The 25,951-nt window shown below is 41.0% G+C and overlaps 2 long non-coding RNA genes across 2 annotated transcripts in view; one reads left to right on the forward strand and one right to left on the reverse strand.

Annotated features, from left to right (window-relative positions):
• The window catches only part of LOC138965098 (uncharacterized), a 267,523-nt gene that overhangs the window by 48,609 nt on the left and 192,963 nt on the right, over nt 1-25,951 (reverse strand). The gene's annotated exons all lie outside the window — the stretch shown is intronic.
• Nucleotides 4,629-22,973, forward strand: LOC138965094 (uncharacterized). Its single transcript, XR_011455299.1, has 6 exons — nt 4,629-5,060; nt 6,278-6,382; nt 8,017-8,125; nt 13,808-13,874; nt 14,946-15,113; nt 21,623-22,973. It is a non-coding gene; the product is annotated as an uncharacterized lncRNA (long non-coding RNA).

Here is a 25,951-nt window from a genome sequence, read left to right on the forward strand (position 1 = left end):
TGCACGCACACACTCTGGCTCCCTCTCCCTACAAAAATGCTGACACTTGCGGCCAAGTGACGTAACACGTACTCTCCGTTTTCGAATGCTATTGACTGATCATTCAATTAACACTGATGAATTGTGGGATAAAATCAGTGTCAGTCAGCACAAATCTGCTTAAATATATTATGAACTAGAATGAATACCCGCTTCGCCGGGTAGCCGGCTTCGCCGGGAAGAAGTACTTAGAGCCGTACGCCGGCTTCGCCGGGTCCGAACAATGGACCCGCCAAGCTTAGGTCCCTCCCAGATTCGTGGAATGGGAACAGCACGAAAATGATTCAGTGGCCATAATGCCATTCCTGACCATATCGAGTCCCATCCTTGTGTTAATCACCTTTGGAGGCGAACTCCACTCAAACAGGACTGAGCAAGTTAGAGCTTATCTCTAAGCCCTTTTGAACTGTTATGGCTTCTCAAAGGAAGGCCAGTACATAAAATTACACAAAAGCCGCCAGACCACATCACAAACAGAACTGAACAATGCACAGGTGTTGCTCACATAGAGACACACACACACACACACACACACACACACACACACACACACACAAACACAGAGAAGCCGTATCTATAGAGAGATAGATGACAGTGTATTTTTCGCGTGGCTATAAATTGATTCGACCTTTGCACTTTTACAGTGAGGATAATTTACGGGTCCAATTTACGTTCTGGACACTGCGGTGACCTTCTAAAAATAGTAACAGAACGCCGGGAATATCCGAAGATACTATAGTGCACCATACGAAGGAAGGGAGGTAAACGCTGAAAACATGGAGAAGATGAGAAGATAAGGAAGAGTTACTTATAATGGTGAAATTAAAACAACAACAAATTCGGTTCAGCGCTGCGCGCTGAGAGCACGTGTTGAAATATCTCATCGATGATATTGTGTCCGGGGTGTAGCTGAATACGGTGTCCAAATTTGAAAAAGATCCACCGAGAACTTTGGCTTTGGTGTGTCGGTATGGGGGCCCGGGTAGCTGAGGTGGAACCAAAATAGCTGAGGTGGAACCAAAATCGGTTCAGCGCTGCGCGCTGAGAGCACGTGTTGAAATATCGACCAGGTTGTGTCCTGTACCGGGTCTACCTGAATATGCCCACCAAATTTGAAGCAGATCCATCGAGAACTTTGGCCGTGCATCGCGCACAGACACACAGACACACAGACACACAGACACACAGACAGACAGACACAAGTCGTATATATATGACTAAGTGCCAAAAGGTGCGCACGAAAAGCGGACAAAGGGGCTAAAAAATAAAAGTTGACAAACACGACTGATATTGTGATTTTTGTTAAGACAACAGATGCTGGAACCCAATTACGAAAAGAAAAGATAAATTTACCCAAATGATTTTACAAATAACGATAATTTTGTTCGTTATATCATTCAAAACGGCACTGAGTCATAGCATTAAGGTTATCTCGCACGTTTTTAAAGCTAGGGCTTTGAAACTTGGCACACAACCAAAGTATAATGACCTCCAGGTATGGTGCACATCACATTAAACAACATTGAATTTCAAGGTCACAGCGAGGTTAAATTTCCTTTGCAAACTGGAAAATTGTCGTTGTCACGTCTTACATGTTTTAATACTAGATCAGTTAGACTTTACACACTTCACATACTTTCAGCATTTTTATAAAACCTCATTAAAAGTGACCTGCTTGTTAATCTTTGTCAAAGTTCAAGGTCACAGCGGGGTCACATCTGGTCCAAATGTGGAATATTTTCAATTTATTCAGCGCGTTTATAGCACGAGCTTTGAAAATACACACAGTTCTAGTGTATAATGTTCACACACGATTAAAGTCTGGTTGAAAAAGTCAAGGTCACAGCAGGGTCGCGTTGAGGTCAAACATATACATTTTTCAATGAGGTTTTCTCATATGTTTTTGAAGCTAGGGCCTTGAAACTTGGCACACTACGCAAGTTAAATTAAACCTCATCAAATTCCAAGGTCACAGTGAGGTTAAAGATCCTTTAAGGATATTTTCTAAAAAAGGTGACCGCCTGGTTAATGTTTGTCAAATTTCAAGGTCACAGCAGTGCCATCTGGCTTAAACTTTGAAAAATTGTCAATTTCTTCAACTAGTTTTATAGTGTTTGAAGTCATTCACACATGATGAAAGTCTGGTTGATAAAATCAAACGTCAAGGTCGCAGCGGGGTCGCATTGAAGTCAGACACATACAATTGTCATTTTCACGAACGCCTTTTAAGCAACACCTTTGAAACTTCACACATTCCAAAGTTTTGATGTTGTTTGGTTATAATCAAAGTGTGGTCAATTTCCATGATTGAGAGCATTCAGAGGGGTCAAGTTGAGGTCACACAAAAGAGATTAAATTGTCGACACAACAGATGAGACTGGCTACCACTGTTTATTTTAATACACTTTTATGCAAATTTTAAATTGTGTTCAACCATATACACCAAACTCACCCAAACTCCGGAAACATCCAAGAAAAGGAAAAATGTGTCCAAGCAAGGAAAAACGCCATTTCTTCAAAGGCTGGAATAACTACAGAGGCAGCCGCGTCATTACACACAATGCAATTACGTCATACATCATACATTTCTATGAGTCATGTTGAATGGAATGGTGGCATGTGCCTCTATTCTAGCTAACAACAAAGCTGAAAAAATGAATATTATCTGTTTGTTTTGTTTGCTTTACCCGTACGAGACCTTTCTGTGACCTTGACATGTGACAAGGATCTACCTTAACTTCTTTAAGTCGGAGTTGAGAGTTGTGTGATGTTTGAAGGCTCTCCCTTTAAAAACAACTGAGATAATGATGCATTTTCGTGTTTTTGATTTGCCCATGTGACCTTGAGATTCGACAAAGGTCAACAAGACTTTAACCGTGTATGGAGGCTATTAAGCCCAAAGATGTGAACTTTCAAGGTTCTTGCTTTGAAAAACTCTGAGAAAAAGGTTATGTTTTTTTTTTTTACCCACACGAGACCCTGCTGTGACCTTCACATTTCTCAAGGATCAACCTTGAATTCTCCATGTTGAACAATCATTAAGCAAAAGCGTTGTTTGAAGTTTGAAGGTTCTAGCTTCAAAAATCTCTGAAAAAATATGTTTCATCCGTTTTCTGAACCACATGTGACCCAGCCGTGACCTTGAAATCTGACAAGGGTCAACAAGACTTTTACCATGCATGGGGGCGATTAAACCCCAAATGTGTGTGAAGTTTCAAGGTTTCAACTTAAAAAACGTCTGAGAAAAATATACATTTTCCTTTTTGGACAATGTGTTGCACGCAAGACAACACGACAAACGCTCGTGTTATCATTCTTTTACTTTAAGGTCGACTTGCGTGCCCGCTCTTTCGCTAATCTCAATTAAAATTCATCTTAGAAGTTCGGTTTTATTACGCTTTTAATTAAGAAGATTAAACTAAGACAACAAATAGTTAGTTTTACCCATTAAACTCGATAAGGTAGTGACATTTTATGTTGAACGCAAGAAGGTGTCGCACGCAAGATCTGAAAAGATGTTGACGACATAATTTCAACACTTGATAGCGCAATCGTGGTTCGTGATTTCTTCACAAATTTTGAACACAGAATGTGTCACGTGGTTCCGTAAATGAAGTAGATCTTTGTACATGTAAATTTTGTTTTTAAAAGAAAATAACCGTTAATTACCGAACATTTTGTCGCACGCAAGATATGACGAAATTTTCAAATCGTTTTCAAAAATGCTGTTCAAAAGTTCTGCAGTCTTTGCTGGATTACTTGAAAGACAGCAGTTTGATACACCGTTATCGCTTGACGTGTCGACATCAATTCCAGAGTTTTTGAAAAAGAAATTTAGTAAATATCTGCGATTGAAAAATGTATGCCGTGATGACGAATCATCTTGCGTGCGACACCTTAAAATTCGGTTATCGAAAAAAAAAATTCTCTCGAGATTTAGATTTGACGTTTGGTCTCGTCTGTAAAGCGATGTTTCAGGCATTCAATCAAACTAAATGCAATTCATTTGTGCTTCTTGTTATTTTTCTGTGGCATATTCAAAACACGAGGTATCACGATGTCCTTTTTCAGATGGCCGGTTTTGGCGTTATTTTTGACTTTAAACAAAGATAACTTCAAAACCGTTCAAGTCAGACACACGAAATTATGTCCACTATCTCTTCGCACATTCATCCACACACACACCAATTTTCAGCAGACACACGTTTTTAGAAACATTTTTATTGTAAAACAAAGTCGTCTTCTGTTCTGTGAGCACCTTTTGGCACTTAGTCATATAGAAATCAGTCTTAACATGCCGCGTTTCTTAGTCTCTCTAGATGATTGTACCGTCTCTTTAACTTGGCGGGAAAGCATTCCGTCTGGACAGTTTATTTTAGCAGAAGCCTGGCTGACGTCCCGGCAATAGTGACATGTTACACACGCACACACACACCGTGACACTGACACACACCCGGCACACACACACACACACACACACACACACACACACACACACGGCACTTTTTATTCAGCTTGAAGTTGAACAACACAAATAATTCAGAAAATGACGCCATGAAATCACGAATATCGGCTGAGCTCGAACGCTGATTGCTCACTTCCCACTTGTGTAGATAGCCTGGCTTCGACGAACACGGTCTATGTTGCACAACTGCTTGTGTAAATAGCCAGTCCAACGACGTGAGTGACTTCCCTTTGGTAAGCTCATTATTTTGTGAAAGTAAACGTGCGACATCGATGACATATATTAATTTCTCGACTGAAACTGAGGAGCTGAAGTCATTGCTGGCAGTAGAAAGCCCACTGTTTGTTTTTGACGGCCATGCTGTGAATGTATAGTGCGTTGAAATGAGCAAGTTCTTCGTGTTCACCTCCGACGAAAAGCCAACACAGATCCCAGCAAAGTACTGGCTGAACTGTTGTCTTTTGGACGCCAGCTACATGCAAACTGCGGATGTTCGCAAATGACGACCAGTATCACCATGGGAACATTTTGCTTGGAATTGTCAGTGACCAGAATGGTAAGTATTCATCATATTTCACAACGTAAGTATGCATAGCTTCTAAAGGCAACTGAATACGGTGTGCTGTTGGCAGTGGCCCTTGCCGATGGTGTCACTGTCAGTGTCACAAGGTCAAGCCAAGGCATACGTACAACTAGTAAAGTTCCACACACTTGTCACTTTATGCGTATGAATGTGAATTAATTGTGATGTATGTGTTGCACTCTGTACAAGTATGTGTGTGTGTGACTGACTCATAATTCACAGGATCATTATAATCGAGGAAATAAAGTTTGATTATCTGTGTGAGTATTTTATGTTTTCCTGCTAATTTGACTCAGTTGTTTTAAGTTACTTTAACCTTCGCCGGCAATCGTGGGTCCGTGCGGACCCAGAAGGGTGTTTGATTGCAAATATCTCTTAAACGAGTTAGAATTTTTTAATGAGCTTTTAGAAATGCCTCAGACACCCAACAAGCTATCATCTCCTAAAAGCTCATTAAATTTCAGTGATAATTAATTAATTAATTAATGGTCAAATTTAGACTACACACGGAAGCATTCGTGGGGACGTGCGGACCCATACTTCTCAAAGAAGGAAAAGCGTGTATACCCTTCCGAGGCACTCGTGGGGCCGTGCAGACCCATACTTCTCAAAGAAGGAAAAGCGTGTATACCCTTCCGAGGCACTCATGGGGCCGTGCAGACCCATACTTCTCAAAGAAGGAAAAGCCTGTATACCCTTCCGAGGCACTCGTGGGGTCGTGCAGACCCATACTTCTCAAAGAAGGAAAAGCGTGTATACCCTTCCGAGGTACTCGTGGGTCTGTGCGGACCCATACTTCTCAAAGAAGGAAAATTGTGCTAACCCTTCCGTGGCACTCGTGGGGCCATGCAGACCCATAATATTTTAATTGTTCCAAATACCGTGTATAATTAATTAATTATCACTGAAATTTAATGAGCTTTTAGGAGATGATAGCTTTTTAGGTGTCTGAGGCCTTTCTAAAAGCTCATTAAAGAATTCCAACTCGTTTAGGAGATATTTGCAATCAAACACCCTTCTGGGTCCGTACGGACCCACGAGTGCGTCCGTGTGTAGTCGATAACGAGTGCCGGCGAAGGTTAAAATGTTTGTTTTTTCAATTGATGTAAATGAATCATTGATAGTGATACATGTATACATGCATCATGGTCAGCGCAATTCATATGGTTTTTTATTTATATTATGTACAGTTGTCCTGGACTTTTGATCCTGCTGTGATGATGATGTCACCTCCAGATGAACCAGAGCTGCTTCATCATTCATCAAAACAGCACAGCTGTCTGATTTTTCTTCAGGTACTTTTCAATTTTATCATTATAACTTATACATGATTGTGCAGGTCATTCATTGCTTTAAGTTTAACAAGAACATAACAGTATCACTATCACTAAACTCTGAATTGATTGATACTGTTAATAATGCCTTAAAAGTTAAAATATGTTCCCAATACTGTTGGTACCAGTGTGTTAAGGTAATTCCACAAAGGCAGTGATTCTGAGTGAAACTAGCTGAATTTGATGACTTTGTCACTCTCAGTCTGTATTCACATTTTATCTTGTGTTCTTTGTAAATTGTATCACTTTTCATTTATCTACAGCAAGTGTGTAATGAATCTTTATTCTGTACATGTATTTCCATTTATCCTACTGTATACGTGAGAGAGACACCCGTGAGATAATAATCGTTCAAATCACACGTGTTTATATCATGTAAATGAGGTCATGTGATGTCAAGCAAGTCTGGCAGGGACCTGTTTTTCGACTGCTTATGATGCCAAAGTCACCGAGACAAACGTCATAATAGAAACAAAAATTGTGCTCGCTAATTACCCTCAATGAGTGACTTCCTTTGCTTTGACGTAATAGATTGCACGAGGCTTTAGAAGAGATCGAGGTTCAAAAACAAGCATCTTCAATTTAGCTGCCTCGACTGCAAGACATTTTCAGTCGAATACATGCAAGTACAGTATGTAGGATCAACAGAATACTACATGGCTTGCTGTGTCGTACCAGATTTACACTTGTTGCTTTTTCAAATAGTGAACATCTCGCTTTCGCTCGCTGTTCAATATTTACAAAAACGAGTGTAAATCTGGTACAACACAGTAAGCCATGTAGTAACTAGTATTCTCTATTTAACCTAATGCTTTTGGGTTATCACCGGCTATTTGAATGAGAGCCATTTGTTAGCATATATATATATATACTAGATGAATACCCGCTTCGCCGGGTACGGCTTCGCCGGGAAGAAGTCGAGCCGAATACCCGGCCGCGCCGGGGACTCGGCTTTGCCGGGTGTACGCCGGCTTTGCCGGCGCACCGCACGAAGGAAGGGAGATAAACGCGCAAAATACTGGAGAAGATAAGGAAGAGTAATACCCGGCTTCGCCGGGACAGTGACTTTCTAAAAATAGTATAACGGGAATATGGAATGAGCGTTGTCGACAGTGACCTTCTAAAAATAGAAACGGGAATATGGATTGACGCCACATGAAGGAAGGGAGATAAGCGCAAAACACTGGAGAAGATAAGGAAGAGTTACTGGGAATGGATCTGGGAAGATGAACAGAAAAATCAAAATCGGTTCAGCGCTGCGCGCTGAGAGCACGTGTTGAAAATTCTCATCGACCAGGTTGTGTCCGGGGTCTACCTGAATATGCCCACCAAATTTGAAGCAGATCCATCGAGAACTTTGGCCGTGCATCGCGAACACACACACACACACACACAGACACTAGTCGTATATAGATAGATGCAATTTTTCAATAAAATGTTTAAGTGCCATCCACAGCTTGTTTTTCTTTTGAATTCTATTACAGTGACAAGGCACTGAAATAAATTGTAAAGCGGTGTAACTTGTGTTTGTTGTCACAGGGATGTTTGTATTGTTTTGATATGTTTGGCAGCTGAAAATGACATTTATTTTGCAGTGCCGGTCAGTCTGCAGTGCTATTTGTTTCAAAGTTGACAGATGATCTGCAGACAGGGGTTTATATACTGAGCCAGTGAAGAATCAACATCATCCTTTGCTCTAAAAATGTACCGTACTTTCCGGGTCATAAGGCGCGACTTTTTTCCTCGAGTTCGACCCCTGCGTCTTGTATAACGAAGCGTCTAATCCGTGTATGAAATACGAAAAAAAATCAAAGAGACCGCCTGAGTACCAGTCAAACAACTTGTGATAATGCATGTTTCAGCTACTAGGTACTGCCCTGGCCAAGTTTCCTGAGCTCTCAAGCCACCCAGCTATCACAATGCCTGCCTTTGATCTGGCCGCACACACAGAGCACACATAATTATTTCCACTCTGTTAAACTCAGTCACTGACCGATCACTGACCCGGTGCAGGAAGTATTCCCTCTCTCAGATATGACAGGGGAACCACCTCTCATGGCAAAAACTGGGTCATTGACCCCTGGGAAGAAGGTCGTGTCTATAAACAAGGCCACCCAGCTATCACAATGTCTTTGATCTCGCCGCACACACAGAGTTCGACTCTGTTAAACTCGGTCACTGACCGGTCACTGACCCCGAAGCCGGAAGTGTTTCCTCTCTCAGATATGACAGGAACCACCTCTCATGGCAAAAACTGGGTCATTGACCCCTGGGAAGAAGGTCGTGTCTATAAACAATGGACCTGGCTTTGATCTCGCCGGCTTATTTTCATTCTTCGACTACCGGTATACTTTTTCAATTTTGGTGCGCCCTATCGGCCCCCTGCGTCCAATGGGTGACTGGATTACAATTTATTTTAAAAACTAGGGGGTGCGTCTTAGATAACGAAGCGCCTTGTCACCCGGAAAGTACGGTAGGTAAGTTCTCTTTAGAAGTAGCTTATATGTGACCCTCCACCACGAAATGAGTCACATGTCACCTCGCGCGGTTCTGCGCTAGGCTTAAATATAAGTCCGGGGAGTGTCTGGTAACAGTGTGAGGGTCACCTTAGTCACAGGCTTATAACTCAAACAGTTTTCGCTCTTTTCTAAAACGGTTTTCACCTCTGGATAGAGCATAAAATAAAAAACTCTTTAGATAAATGTAAAAATATGAAAATCATGCAAAGATGACATGCGACTCATTCCGTGGTGGAGGGTTACATGTATATATAAATTTTGTGTTTTTATTTTTTTCTATTCATTTAATTTTGATAATAATTTTTATATATTTAATTTTCAGAGCTTGTTTTTAATCCGAATATAACATATTTATATGTTTTTGGAATCAGCAAATGATGGAGAATAAGATAAACGTAAATTTGGATCGTTTTATAAAATTTTTTTTTTTTACAATTTTCAGATTTTTAATGACCAAACTCATTAATTAATTTTTAAGGCCAAAAAAAAAAAATTGTCTGTTTAGGGTAACCCGACCGACCCTATCGATTTGGCGCCGACCCAAAAACTTTTTTTTGATTTCAAAAAAAAAAAGAAAAAAAAGAGGTAAAAATGCTAAAAAGAGACATTTGGCGTTTCTTTCTCTCCCTTTCTCTCTGTTTTATTTATACGTTAGTTTTGAAACATGTATTCATCAAATATAAGAAGTGAATGTTCAGCCAACATAGCATTTACACCAAAACAACAACAAAAACAAAAACAAAAAACCTACCTACCTACCGACCCTACTTTTTTTGGTCATGTTACCCTAAACAGACAATTTTTTTTTTTTGGCCTAAGCCACCACGTTGAAATGCAATACCGAAGTCCGGGCTTCGTCGAAGACTACTTGACCAAAATTTGGTTGAAAAATGAGGGCGTGACAGTGCCGCCTCAACTTTCACGAAAAGCCTGATATGACGTCATCAAAGACATTTATAAAAAAAAAAAGAAAAAACGTTCGGGGATATCAATCCCAGGAACTCTCATGTAAAATTTCATAAAGATTGGTCCAGTAGTTTGGTCTGAATCGCTCTACACGCACGCACGCACGCACACACACACATACACACACACACATAAACACACACACACACACATACACCACGACCCTCGTTTCGATTCCCCCTCTATGTTAAAACATTTAGTCAAAACTTGACTAAATGTAAAAACCAGGATATCATCATGATGCCTCTTTACAAAAACCAGGTCTAGGAACTCTTCATCTAAAGTCAGTCAGTATTAACCCCCTCAACACAATCCTCATTTTGTCCCATAGTGATTTCTGCCGCCCAAGAACATGTGGTTCTTATCTTACAAGACGGATTTGTGTCTTCCATTGCGAAATTCAGATCTACCCCAACTACGTGCATTGATCTGAGCAATAAAATGTAGATGCAATGATCTGCAAACATCTCTTCAACACAATCTGCATCTTGTCCCATCGTGATTTCTGTCGGCAAAGAACATGTAGTTCTCAACTCACAAGACCGATTTGTCATCTTCTAGTGTGAAATTCAGATCTGCCCCAAGTACGTGCAATAAAATGTAGAATGGATAATCTGAAAAAAATATTTTCGCATGAACGCTGCCACGTTGTCATCAGTCCGATGTCTTTTATCCAGAGCAGGGATGAACACACTTTTTCATCTGTAGTTTGTTATGTTTATCGGCAGACTGCTTTCCATTACTTGGCTGTTTTAGATTGACTCGTAGGGTTCGTCAGCCAGGCAACAAGTGCTTGTTTACTGACACGTTCTCACGCACGACATGTCGTAAATGCAAGTTCTAACGATTGTTTTTACATTTAGTCAAGTTTTGACTAAATGTTTTAACATCGAGGGGGAATCGAAACGAGGGTCGTGGTGTATGTGTGTGTGTGTGCGTGCGTGCGTGTAGAGCGATTCAGACCAAACTACTGGACCGATCTTTATGAAATTTGACATGAGAGTTCCTGGGTATGATATCCCCATACGTTTTTTTTCATTTTTTTGATAAATGTCTTTGATGACGTCATATCCGGCTTTTCGTGAAAGTTGAGGCGGCACTGTCACGCTCTCATTTTTCAACCAAATTGGTTGAAATTTTGGTCAAGTAGTCTTCGACGAAGCCCGGACTTCGGTATTGCATTTCAGCTTGGTGGCTTAAAAATTAATTAATGACTTTGGTCATTAAAAATCTGAAAATTGTAAAAAAAATTATTTTTTTCGAAAACGATCCAAATTTACGTTCATCTTATTTTCCATCATTTGCTGATTCCAAAAACATATAAATATGTTATATTCGGATTAAAAACAAGCTCTGAAAATTAAATATATAAAAATTATTATCAAAATTAAATTTTTGAAATCAATTCAAAAACACTTTCATCTTATTCCTTGTCGGTTCCTGATTCCAAAAACATATAGATATGATATGTTTGGATTAAAAACACGCTCAGAAAGTTAAAACAAAGAGAGGTACAGAAAAGCGTGCTATCCTTCTCAGCGCAAGTACTACCCCGCTCTTCCTGTCAATTTCACTGCCTTTGCCGTGCGCGGTGGACTGACGATGCTACGAGTATACGGTCTTGCTGCGTTGCATTGCGTTCAGTTTCATTCTGTGAGTTCGACAGCTACTTGACTAAATGTTGTATTTTCGCCTTACGCGGCTTGTTTTTATTGCACTGATATATCGATAGAGAATGTCGATATTTGTAAACGTCTGCCATTTCCTAATGTTTGTTTCATTATTTTGCATACGGATATGGCTAATAAGTGGATAATCTGTTACGACACGAAACACGTTCTAAATCCGGGAAGGGAGGCTACTCCAACGTACTTTCCAAAGTGTACTCCAGCCTTAAATGTATGGCCAGTTGTGATTGTTTTTACTCTACACAAATTATTTATGTTACCATCCGCATCCTGTGCACGGCCAGAATCTGATCTCAGACCACCGAGCTTTTACATACAACGAATCCATCCTTTTGTTTGAACGCTTACAGCTTACACTACAGCTAGGGAGAATCTTAGCTGCTCCTCATAAGTTCATGGATACAGGTCATTTGTTTTTTTTCGTTTTATTTTTCATTGTCTTAACTCTTATTCAGAGCTGACATTATTGTTGACTATAACTGTTATGGGAATGATGATAATGATGTTTGGGATTTCTGTTCAAGTTTGAGACTACATGACATTGACAGGGCATCACTCTACCATGTACGCTTACTGTCATATAACTGGGAGACCGGCACGGTTGGCCTAGTGGTAAGGCGTCCGCCCCGTGATCGGGAGGTCGTGGGTTCGAACCCCGGCCGGGTCATACCTAAGACTTTAAAATTGGCAATCTAGTGGCTGCTCCGCCTGGCGTCTGGCATTATGGGGTTAGTGCTAGGACTGGTTGGTTTGGTGTCAGAATAATGTGACTGGGTGAGACATGAAGCCTGTGCTGCGACTTCTGTCTTGTGTGTGGCGCACGTTATATGTCAAAGCAGCACCGCCCTGATATGGCCCTTCGTGGTCAGCTGGGCGTTAAGCAAACAAACAAACAAAATATAACTGGGCCAACCAGACTAGAGAACTGTTACACCTGTGGTGTTAGGTCATTACTACATGCAGTATGTAAGAAATGTTAAGTCCTTTGTACTGGAAACTTGCATTTTCCCATTAAGGTCATATATTGTACTACGTTGCAAGCCCCATGGAGCAATTTTTTGTTTGATTAGTGCTTTTGTGAACAAGAAACAATTAACAAGTGGCTCTATCCCATCTCCCCCCTTTCCCCGTCGCGATATAACCTTGAACGGTTGAAAACGACGTTAAACACCAAAGAAAGAAAGAAAGAATTACTACATGCAGATAGCATAACCTGGGCACCCTCAGTGATATCAATTTTTGAAAACGTTAGAATTGCATAGTGATATATGTATCCTTTTTGACTCACATGCGAAGCAAAAGTGAGTCTATGTACTCACCCGAGTTGTCCGTCCGTCCGTCCGTCCGGAAAACTTTAACGTTGGATATTTCTTGGACACTATTCAGTCTATCAGTACCAAATTTGGCAAGATGGTGTATGATGACAAGGCCCCAAAAAACATACATAGCATCTTGACCTTGCTTCAAGGTCAAGGTCGCAGGGGCCATAAATGTTGCCTAAAAAACAGCTATTTTACACATTTTTCCCATTTTCTCTGAAGTTTTTGAGATTCAATACCTCACCTATATATGATATACAGGGCAAAGTAAGCCCCATCTTTTGATACCAGTTTGGTTTACCTTGCTTCAAGGTCAAGGTCACAGGAGCTCTTCAAAGTTGGATTGTATACATATTTTGAAGTGACCTTGACCCTGAACTATGGAAGATAACTGTTTCAAACTTAAAAATTATGTGGGGCACATGTTATGCTTTCATCATGAGACACATTTGGTCACATATGATCAAGGTCAAGGTCACTTTGACCCTTATGAAATGTGACCAAAATAAGGTAGTGAACCACTAAAAGTGACCATATCTCATGGTAGAAAGAGCCAATAAGCACCATTGTTCCTATGTCTTGAATTAACAGCTTTGTGTTGCATGACCTTGGATGACCTTGACCTTGGGTCAAGGTCACATGTATTTTGGTAGGAAAAATGTGTAAAGCATGTGAATCGTATGGGCTTTGCCCTCCTTGTTAAAAATAAAAGTGAAGATCTCAACACACTTTGTCTTTCTAGTTTTCTCTATTGCATTGATTTGAGAGGAAAATCTGTGTCCTTAGAATTTTTCAACAAGAAAAGCAAATGCTCATTCGACTCGCCTTCGCCATACGTAAAATAAATCAGACAAAATATTGCTGTTTCATACTTTGTCTTATCTTACGTCATAGGTGAGAGAGCTAACAGTACCAATGCGATAGAGGTCCTTCAGGGCACATTGATTATCTTATTGCTCAGGTGAGTAAAATAAAACATGTCTTAAGTTAAAAGGAGTAATCCACTAGTATTAGGATTCACTGTCAGTCGGTATGTCTGGCCGGACGAATGGCCGGCCGGCTGTGGACAAAAAGCTTAACGTTGAACATTGGGGATTGGGGGTGGCGGTCATAGGTAGTGAAATCCTCCTTTTAAGATTTTCAAAACCCTGAAAAAATCAGGTCTTACAATGGGGGTAAACTTACATAAGTTTATGACCAGAATATCTTAGAAAACAGGGTCTTGAAAATGTCAATAGGTAACATGCGCCTTGAGTCGCCTTGAGATACGTGCGCGATATAAATCCTCGTAAATAAATAAATAAATAAATGTCTTGGGGGGGCGTTGTTGAGTAAGTGATTTTGGTTGTTGGGTTGGTTGTTGGGTAAGTTACCGAAAAATAACTAGCCCTACTCATTTACAGAGAGAAAGAAGCAGAGGGGGGAATCATTTTTGGTAACTTAACCAACAACCAAAATTACTTGCCCAACAATGGGCCTGAATCCTCAATAGCTCACAGGTTGATGAGCTAGCGATTGAAAGGTTCCGAACGCTCTAATGTACGAAATGTACATCTCTAGACGAAACAATACAAACATACTGCATTTAAACTAGCAACTACAGGCTTGAACACATTAATCTCCATATAAAATCGATGAGTTTGGTTGTTTTCTAAATTCAAATCTAACGATCAGTGCAGAGAAACTCGCTTTAGATCTCTTGCAAGTGCAAGCAAACTCCCAAGGCAAGTAACTCTCATACTCTGTGAAAGTGTCTGATTTTGCCATTTTTGGGCATTCTTATAACATTTTCAAGACTTTCCAATTGATAAAAACTGATGAAATTATTTGTACTATCACTCTGAAGGGTTTACTTTATGAAGGTATGGTGCTATTAGTAACTTGCTGCTTTTACAAAGAGAAATTATTTTTGGCACAGGCTCAGAGAACATTTATGTTACCTTGAAAATAATACTGCTGATTGTTTCTTGTCAATGTTTTATTTTTCTCCATTGTTTCTTGTTAATGTTTTATTTTTCTCCATCTTTTGTAGCTGCCTGGCATGCCGGTAATGCTGCTGATCCACACAAATGGAAGAGTCTCACTGAACAAAAGGAAGGAAGAGCCTATGCGCCAGGGGTTCAGTTGAGTTGTTGCTCTTCACAAACCTTTCACATGTCTGCACACATTCAAGGCTCATCAACCAGTAAGAATATATATGGTATGTGGTCGAGTCAGTGCTTTTTATTGACTCACATGCGAAGCAAAAGTGAGTCTATGTACTCACCCGAGTCGTCCGTCCGTCCGTCCGTCCGTCCGGACGTCCGTCCGTCCGGCCGTCCGGAAAACTTTAACGTTGGATATTTCTTGGACACTATTCAGTCTATCAGTACCAAATTTGGCAAGATGGTGTATGATGACAAGGCCCCAAAAAACATACATAGCATCTTGACCTTGCTTCAAGGTCAAGGTCGCAGGGGCCATAAATGTTGCCTAAAAAACAGCTATTGTTCACATTTTCCCCATTTTCTCTGAAGTTTTTGAGATTGAATACCTCACCTATATATGATATATAGAGCAAAGTAAGCCCCATCTTTTGATACCCGTTTGGTTTACCTTGCTTCAAGGTCAAGGTCACAGGAGCTCTTCAAAGTTGGATTGTATACATATTTTGAAGTGACCTTGACCCTGAACTATGGAAGATAACTGTTTCAAACTTAAAAATTATGTGGGGCACATGTTATGCTTTCATCATGAGACACATTTGGTCACATATGATCAAGGTCAAGGTCACTTTGACCCTTATGAAATGTGACCAAAATAAGGTAGTGAACCACTAAAAGTGACCATATCTCATGGTAGAAAGAGCCAATAAGCACCATTGTACTTCCTATGTCTTGAATGAACAGCTTTGTGTTGCATGACCTTGGATGACCTTCACCTTGGGTCAAGGTCACATTGTATTTTGGTAGGAAAAATGTCTAAAGCAGTTCTTAGTGTATGATGTCATTACTAGGTTTAGTTATTTGACCTTGACCCTGAAGGTCAAGGTCATGTCAAGGTCAAGCATGTGAGTCGTATGGGCTTTGCCCTTCTTGTTAATTTTGATATTATTGATTCAAACCCCCCAATCCTTCACACACCTTCTCTTGGATTTAAAGCAATTTGTTAAGTATTTTTACTTTCTGAATTTCATCTGTACTTGATGAAAGAACATTTTCTCTCACGTAACATTCAAAAAGAAAACTGAAGTTTGTACAGGGTAACCCCAAAAATGTAACCCATAAAAACAATTCTCATTGTAATAAATTCCACATCTGTCGATCACATATTAGTTCATATTTGGTGTATATTCACTTCAGCTTATGTATGACCTCTCAACAAAGTTGCCAGTTTGTAGGTAAAAGAATGGTAGCCTAAAAGAATCTGACTTTTGTGAGATTTCGGAAAACAAATCTTATTTTGGGGATTGGCTCAACATTACCAGGTTGAAAACTGAGCCTGAGCTGTACTAACCGGTTTTAAGCCCTCCAGATTGTTAGTACCTAGTAACCTCTAACCAACTCTAGACTATCAATGACTTGAATGCAGCCGTTACAATTAAGCAGGATCAGGGCATTTGCCTTAGAGGAATGAGTTCATGTCATTGATGAATTTTGCGCGCCATTGCGCAAGTGTAACCTTACAATGAAGGGGGTCATTAAAGTTCAGCAAAAATCTTTATACAGGGTGACCCCCCAAAAATGCAACCCTCAAAAATGTTAATAACTTCTACATCTGTTGACCGAATCACTTCATATTTGAGGGACATACATTTCAGCGTATGCATGACAGTTCCACAAAGTGAAAATTCTATAAATCAAATGGTTTGACTCTTGTGCAATTTAAAAAACAAGTTGCCAAATTCGGGGATTGACTCATTTGTACGAGGTTTGGCATTGAGCGGTAGCCGAACTTGCCCAATTTTTGCCCTCCAAATTGTTACCTTTGGGGTAATTCGTATAACATAGTATACCTTAATCAACATTAGACAATCAGTGACTTAGTTGCAGCAATTACAGGCAGGATCAGGGCATTTCCCATGGATGAAGTGTCACTTCACAACAAAGGGGTTACATTTTCCAGTCATTTTAGTTTGGCAAATATTTTTTATAGTTGTTGTGCATGCACTTTAGTTCGTCTATGACCATTCTACACATCTTTGAGTCTGTAGGTAAAAGAATGGTCACTTCACAACAAAGGGGTTACATTTTCCAGTCATTTTAGTTTGGCAAATATTTTTTATAGTTGTTGTGCATGCACTTTAGTTCGTCTATGACCATTCTACACATCTTTGAGTCTGTAGGTAAAATGGTACGACATGTACCTTTTCTCCAAAATGTGTTCCAAATTACACCTCCGAAATTGTCAATCAGACGACAGTTTTCTTGCTTGGGGAATGCCTTGAGTCTAGTTGTAACTGCTTTCTTCAGGTCACTGATGATCTAAGGGGTGTTTGTGTATACTCGGAAATTCAGATAATCCGAAAGGTTAAGGTTTGGAGGGTTCAGATTAGGTAAGTATTGCTGCCGCTCAATGTCAAACCTTGTTCTGTTGAGTCGATCGCCGAATTCAGTAACCTTTTTTGAAATTGCACAAACGTCAGACCATTTGATCTATATAATTGTCACTTTGTGGAAGGGTCATGCATAGGCTGATATTTATGTCTTCCAAATATAAAGTAATTCGGTCAACAGATGTAGAGTTATTAGCATTCTTTAATTTTAGGGTTGCATTTTTGGTAGTTGTGCATGAATTTAAATTTGTTCATGACCACTCCACAAAGTTTCCTGTCCGAAGGTAAAACAAATGTGTTCCGATTTAAATTATCCATCCTAAATTGTGAATGAAAAGCACTTTCATGTCTAGGGTTTGTCCTGAACCTAGCTATAACTGCTGTTTTTAGGTCACCAATGATCTGGGAAAGGGGGTGTGTGGGTTGTATACCTATAAAAGTGTCAATCAGCGGACTGCATAGCTGAAGTTAATGTACGTTAACCTTCACCAGATCATGCTTTGGACTACACAGTCCGGATTATGTGGGTCGTGTACGACCCATAATTTCCTAAGGATTCAACGTAAAAAGTAGGTGTCATACACGACCCACGCCATCTGAATAGGGATAAACAACGTAAAACTCTGAAACTCCTCCTGCATTTACAGGCACTCCCTTCACACACTTTCAGCCCCCACTCTCACTGACCTGGAGAAAGTCCTCAAAAAAATGACCTTGAAAACCTGTGACCTTGACCCTCTTTCCACACAACTCTACTCTGACTGTCTTCCTGACCCCCTCCCTTCTATTCTCAAAATCATCAACACTTCTCTGCAAACAGGCACTGTCCCCAACTCCTTTAAGACTGCTATTGTCAAACCTCTACTCTACTGAAGAAACCATCGCTTGACCCAAACACTCTCAGCAACTACCGCCCTGTCTCAAACCTTTCCTTCATCTCCAAACTCCTGAAACAACTCGACCTCTCACCTTCTTTGCAACAATCTTCTCTCTCCGCTTCAATCTGCCTATCGTCCTCACCACTCCACCGAAACTGCCCTTCTCAAAATCACTAATGATCTCCTCCTTGCCACCGACCAAGCTGAAATCTCTGCCGTCGCCCTACTTGATCTATTAGCGGCCTTTGACACATTCGACCACAACATCCTCCTTCAACGCCTTCAGCACACCTTTGGTATCCATAGCACAGCTCTTTCTTGGTTCTCTTCTTATCTCACCGACCGCTACCAGACTGTTTCGATTGACAAACTGAAATCTGACCCCATCAGGCTTGAGTGCGGAGTCCCTCAGGGCTCAGTACTTGGGCCTGTACTATTTACTCTCTACACTCAACCTCTTGACCACATCTTTGACCGACACAACGTTCTCCACCACTCTTTTGCCGACGACTCTCAACTTTACAACAGCTCTTCCCCTGACCAGTCTGAATATCTTCTTTCCTCTATCTCTGACACTATATCACTGACGTGCAGAATTGGATGACAGAAAACAAACTTCAGCTCAATAGCAACAAAACTGAAGCCATTCTAATAGGCACTACATCCAAACTCTCCAAAGCCACGTACTCTCTTCAACTCTCTGACTCTTCTGTCCCGCTGTCTTTTGCTGTCAAAAATATCGGAGTCACTCTAGACAACACCCTTTCCATGAAACAACACATCTCTTCTGTCTCTCGCACCTGCTACTTCCAACTCTGCCGCATCACCACTATCCGCAAGTACCTCACCACAGATGCTACCGCCAAACTGGTCACTTCCACCATTCTCTCACGTCTTGACTATTGTAACTCTCTCTTGACTGGTCTTCCCTCTTCTTCTATCTCTCGTCTCCAACGCATTCAAAATAGCTCTGCCCGTCTTGTCTTACGAAAGAAAAAGAGAGACCATATCACCCCCCTCCTAAATCAGCTCCACTGGTTGCCCGTTCCTGCCCGTATCACATACAAAATCAACACTCTCACCTACAAATGCCTCCATGGTCTCGCCCCTGCCTATCTCTCCGACTCTCTCTCTCTATATGTCCCTTCACGAGCACTCAGATCATCTGCCGACTCCCTTAAGCTCAACATCCCCCACACCAAACTCAAAACAGCAGGTCAATGCTCATTTTCTTTCCAAGCACCTAGCCAATGGAACACACTACCTCTCCCCCTCCGTCAACAACAGTCCCTCGAATCATTCAAATCTGCACTCAAGACATTCCTTTTTTCCAAATAATCAATTGCATTCTACACTGCCCACCCCCATCCCACCCTGAATAACTGTACATATTTAATGGTTGATGGTGTGTGTGTGTTAATGACTTTAAGTCTCCGTGTGTGTGAATGAGTGTATGTGCGCCTTCGGTCGCCTGTTGGTGAGACATGTGCGCGTTACAAATATTCGTATTATTATTATTATTATATGAGTGTGCATGAGTTGTTAATGCGAAAGAATGTGTATGAGTGCGCCTTGAGTCGCCTTGTGGTGAGATATGTGCGCGTTATAAATTCTCGTATTATTATTATTATTATTAAAATTCCTTACCATATGGGTCGTCCACGACCAACATCATCCGGACTGTGTAGTTCAAATTGCGTCATCGTTTATTTGTTTGTTTAGATTAGAAAGATAGTCTTTCAAAAGTTGGGCAATGGGAAGGTCGCATGGTGATTGGAGATTACATGAAATCTCAATTAAAGGCTGCCATACTCGTAGCGTTCATTAATTAATTCATATTGTTTACATGTGCCAATAATGTTATAAAACTGTATCTAAGGGGATATAATAACGATTGGCTGTAGCTTTCAAACACAGAAAAAATTATTTCAGTATTGCAAAGTGGTGTTGATAGTGTCAAATGTAAACAGAACAGTCTCAAATGCCATCTTTGGTTTACGAAACGTCACGAAGTGAGGTCAACGGTCTAAAAGTAGCCCAAGTCTTGGAGAACTGTTGCTAAACAATGCAATAAATAGTTATTTCTCGTAATTGGTGAGGACTTCAAACCTAAAACTTTGCAGGAAGCTTGATTTATACAACTCCGCAACAATGGGAAAAGCCCTGGATGTAATTAAAGGCATATGTACTCGATGACTATACACGCTAATAGCTTTACCAACAGCTGAAGACATGCTAAATTAAGTTCCCTGCAAAATATTGTGGTCTAGGACCCCTTCAATGTTGTTAATTTTCATTTTGATCTGGATCGTCCTATTTATAGATTTGGCAACACATGTAACGTTGATGCAAGGGAGCTAACACCGCGGCTTTGTTGACATCCTCACTTTTTTAGAGGCTAGAACAAGCTGTAATGCATGTATTATGGTCCGCGCATGGTGACATATCGTCATTATATGGTCTTATGGTGCGTTTGACATCGATTATGGGCAAACTACACTTTGTAAACACGGGAGCGCGTACATATGCCTTTAAACTAATCAAATAGGACTATGTCAGCCTTTAAAAACTCCAAATAGTTTCAGAGATATAAATACGATTTTGTGAGGCTCTGGGTCGTCCACGACCCACGAAGCAGGGTGAAGGTTAGTATGAAGTAATTTGGTCAAAAGATGCAGAAGTTATTAGCAATTTCAAGACAAAAAGCACAGACAGAAAGAAATCAAATGCACTTTTAACATAGCATCGAATGTAAAAAGAGATAAAATAAAAAAGACGACAATTTTGTCAGTACATTTTTTTCTCTCCATCCAAATAAAACAAAAATAATGTCACTGTGGAAAGAAGTGCAGATGATTACCATAACTGAACAAATGAGAAAGCAGTTAAAGATCTCCGGGGCAGAACAAAAAATAGCATACATCCCATCCAGAGAAGTGTTAGAACTGAACAAAACATTGCATAAGCCAACTTCAGCCAGATACAAAAACAATAAGTAAAGACGAAAACGCCTGATAAGAATTAACTTTTAAACCTTTAAATTTATCAAAAAAGTATTGAAACAATTGCCTATGATTACAAACAAGTTTCATATGATCATTAAAAAAATTCACAGGAAATTTAAATACTGTATCAATGTGTAGGTTATCAAGTGCTATATCTGAAAACCATGTTCGATTTGTGTAATGTCTTCCTTTGATAATGGCAGACAGCACTCTTTGCCCTTGGTTGCAAAATAAGATTTCACTGATTTTACTGAAACAAATTTGTGATTTTTGTGATCTTTTTGTTCTTCAGGAATCCAAGGCGCTGGTATTGGATGACAGCCTCCTCTCAGTTTCAAACAACCAGAAAAGATGTGCCCTGAAAGAAGAAGAGGAGTGAGAGTACACCAGCACATTGCACACGTACATGAGCTGCTGAAAGGGAAAGACACTTTATTTTGTGGATGTATGGCTGCTCGCCTATAGCGTAGTTGAGAATGTACACAACCAGATATATTCCCAACCCTTCGGTTGGGTAAACTCACTTCCCCGCTGGATATAATTATTACAATTATTACTTGTTGGAATTTTGGATTTAAGCTGAGATCTCTCTATGACTATCGGGGGGGGGGGGGGGGGGGGGGGGGGGAGGAGGTTAAGTAACTGAGAATGTCGCAACAGGATCTAACCACTTCATCATTGAACCAGTTGTAAAATAATCAAAAAGTTGTTGGATTTATATTTATCATGGTTTCCTGGAGCAACCCTTTATTCCTCTGTCCATGTGCTGCGCTGCTCACAAGTAAATGTAACAATTTCTTCTGCAGCTGTCTCTTCGTTCGTGTTACTGCGAAGAGTTGTGGACAAATTTAGTTAAATATCTTCTCATTTACATGTTACTGCGAAGAGTTGTGGACAAATTTAGTTAAATATCTTCTCATTTACGTGTTACTGCGAAGAGTTGTGGACAAATTTAGTTAAATATCTTCTCATTTACTTTTTGGAATTAGAGCAATCATATGACACCAATCCTAAGCATTATAATCATGAGGGCGGATACACAAGCACTGTGCAGAATACCATGAAATGTGTTTGTGAAATAACAGCTAGGAATTACAAAGGTCATTTTTGTAGTGCATATGTTCTGCGCGTTCTTAGAATCCGGTTTCATTCTAGAATGGACCGGGTCCAGGTTGGAATTCTAACCCTGCGCAAGTACAGGGGTGCCATTCTAGAATGAAACCCTTGTTGCTGGTCCATTCTGAGGAAAGTTGACATGCGTGAAGCATCGCGAGAGTGAATAAAGGGGGCCGTAATATTTGTAGGTAAGACAGAGTTGTCTTCCCTTGAATTATCTCCACCTGCACCTTCCCTTTGATAAAATGGGGCTGATTTGTCTACCCCTGAAAAAATCCTTTGGCGATCTTGCGATGTCATGTCATGTCAAGAAAGTTGACACTCCTGAGTACGCAATAAACAAAGGCAGACCATAGCAAGGGGGACTACCAGGGCGGTAATGTTTGCAGGGCAGTTGTTTTTGTGATGAGAGCCGGTTGCGGCCGCTTGCAATGTCAGCGCTGTCTCCCTCTCGGAAATGTCCGGTTTTTTGACAATTTTTTTGACAGACAGACAGACAGACAGACGGTCAGACCGACTAACCGACAGACAGACCAACAGAAGGACAGAGTGAGTTATAGAGCTGTTGTCACAGGTTTAAAAAAAAGTTGACATTAACAAAAACAGAAATCAACAACAACTTTTGTCTGGTCAGTTTTATAATATTATGGGAAAACATCAAATACTCTCAAAGGGGAATTCCATGCCTAAAAGTTTGACAGTTTTTATTTAATCTATCAGAATCCCTACCTTCCAAACTGTGATATGCCCACGTTTCAAACTCTTCATGTATATGAATAAGATTAAAAGTTACAAGCGAGATCGGCAAAACACTGTCAGTCCGAAAATTTCCGTTCGTAGCGATCAGTGCTGAGTGTCTCTCAAAATCGTAATCACTTTCAGAACATCACAATCCCAATTCACGATGTCTTTGAGTAAAGTGTAAAAAACCCGAAAAAAACACCCAACCAAACACACAAAAAACAAAAACAAACAGAAAATCCAGTTACAAGCGAGATCTGCAAAACACTGTCAGTCCGGAAATTTCCGTTCGTAGCGATCAGTGCTGAGTGTCTCTCAAAATCGTAATCACTTTCAGAACATCACAATCCCAATTCACGATGTCTTTGAGTAAAGTGTAAAAAACCCGAGAAAAAAACCCCAACCAAACACACAAAAACCAAAAACAAACAGAAAATCCACATTTGTGGCTTTGGCTGTGTGATAGTCTAACTGAAATGACTATTCCAACTTGGACCCAAATTCCAACCTTGCGCACGGCCGATTCTAGAATGGACCAGCAACAAGGGTTTCATTCTAGAATGGCACCCCTGTACTTGCGCAGGGTTAGAATTCCAACCTGGACCCGGTCCATTCTAGAATGAAACCGGATTCTAAGAACGCGCAGAACACATACAAGTTACAACGGAATTTTAATAAGAGAATAATCTGTCACTTTCCTCAATGCATGTACACTCTTCAAAAAAAGTTAAGGATCGGTTGAAAAAACTGATCTAATTATAAAACATTGTCAAAAAATTAAACATCGACATAATAATTAAAAGATTAATGTGTTTGAATGAACAATGAGTCTTGACTTACAATTTTGTTTGGCAGGCAGAGTTATTTCCCTTTGTGGGACTTCTCAAAAGCTGCATTTTGGAAGAAAAAGGGTGTTTTGTATAGCTCCATGAAATTTGCGGAACGCATGCCAGGGCAAAAGGTTGTGCTGCACGTGCTACAACAGGATCCTGGCTATGAAACATCGCTCACCAGCTTGTGTTTAAAGGTTGACACGCTGACACAATTATGCACAGTAGCAACATGCCCCCACGAAGAAAACTGAGCGATTTGGATAGAGGAAGGGCAATAGGATGGCTACAAGACGGTGTTGCTGCCAGGCAAGTGGCTCAGAGGCTTGCAGTGGCTCCCTCTGTCATCATCAGACTAAAACAGAGATTCCACGCAACTGGAAGAGTGCAGGAGCGACAACGTTCTGGTCGGCCCAGATCGAGACACCACACAAAGAGAGGATCGCTTCATTCAGAGGCAGGCCATGCAACAAAGAATGGCTACGGCAAACAACATTAGGCAACGCCTACAAGCTACCACCAACACTGTTGTTAGTGGGGCGGGGATGTAGCTCTGTCGGTAGCGCGCTGTATTTGTATCCAGTTGGCCGCTGTCAGCATGTGTTCGTCCCCACGTTCGGCGAGAGATTCATTTCTCAGAGTCAACTTTGTATGCAGACTCTCCTCGGTGTCCGAACACCCCCGTGTGTACACGCAAGCACAAGACCAAGTGCGCACGAAAAAGATCCTGTAATCCATGTCAGAGTTCGGTGGGTTATAGAAACACAAAAATACCAAGCATGCTTCCTCTGAAAGCGGCGTATGGCTGCCTAAATGGCGGGGTAAAAACGGTCATGCACGTAAAAGCCGTGGGAGTTTCAGCCCATAAACGAAAAACAAAAAACAGAAGAAAAAAAACTGTTGTTAGTGGTCAGACGATCCGAAACCGCTTACACAACTTTGGCTTGGGTGCAAGGAGTCCAGTCCGAGGAACAATCCTGACTGCTAATCACAGACCAGCTCGCTGAGCCTTGTGCACTCAACATGTGAGGTGGCAACGTCAGCAGTGGGCTCAGGTGTTGTGTACAGATGAGTCCCGCTTTTGCTTGGAACCTGCTGATGGTCGCATCCGAGTGTGGAGGCGTCGCGGAGAGCGCTTTTCAGAAGGCGCTGTTCTGGAACGACAGCGTTTTGGCGGAGGCTCTGTGATGGTCTGGGGAGGGATCAGCACACGTCTAAGGACACCTCTGTACCATGTAGTGGGCAACTTGACCGGTGTCCGCTACCAGAATGAGATCCTGCAACCCCTAGTCGTTCCAGTCCTCCAAGCGATCGGCCCTCTTGCGATTCTTCAGGATGACAACGCACCTCCCCATCGCTCTGCAGCAGTAAACACCTTCATCTAGCAGGCCAGGGTCAACAGGATGCTGTGGCCAGCCAACAGCCCGGACCTGAACCCCATAGAGCACATGTAGAACGAACTTTGTCGTCGGGTACAGCAACATCACCCTCCTCCTGCCAATCTGGGTCAACTGCTGCAATGGCTCCAGCAGGAGTGGAATGGAGTTCCCAGAGCATTCATATGCAACCTGATCCACTCCATGCGCCAACGATGTGTTGAATGCCTCACACACAACGGAGGGCACACTGATTCACATTGTTGTACCACTCTAGCTAAATGGTGGCGGCCGCGTTCGATCTTTGCTTTGTTTGTCATTACTCCTTGATTGTTCAATTATATAATTTTTAAAAAAAGAAAGAATTCGGTCTTGTCTGTTTTGTGTGGTGTGCTTGTCAAAAAGTGATCCTTAACTTTTTTTGAAGAGTGTATATGTAAATCTATTAGATAATGTATTGCAGTGATCAAAAAGATGCGTGTGGGTGTTGTCTCCCCTTATTGGAAAGAATTTGCTCACTTAGGCGTGGCTGGTTAAGACACTGAAAATGCCTTGTAG

The sequence above is a fragment of the Littorina saxatilis genome, linkage group LG4 (assembly GCF_037325665.1).
Source record: "Littorina saxatilis isolate snail1 linkage group LG4, US_GU_Lsax_2.0, whole genome shotgun sequence".
In the NCBI taxonomy this organism is placed as follows: Eukaryota; Metazoa; Mollusca; class Gastropoda; order Littorinimorpha; family Littorinidae; genus Littorina; species Littorina saxatilis.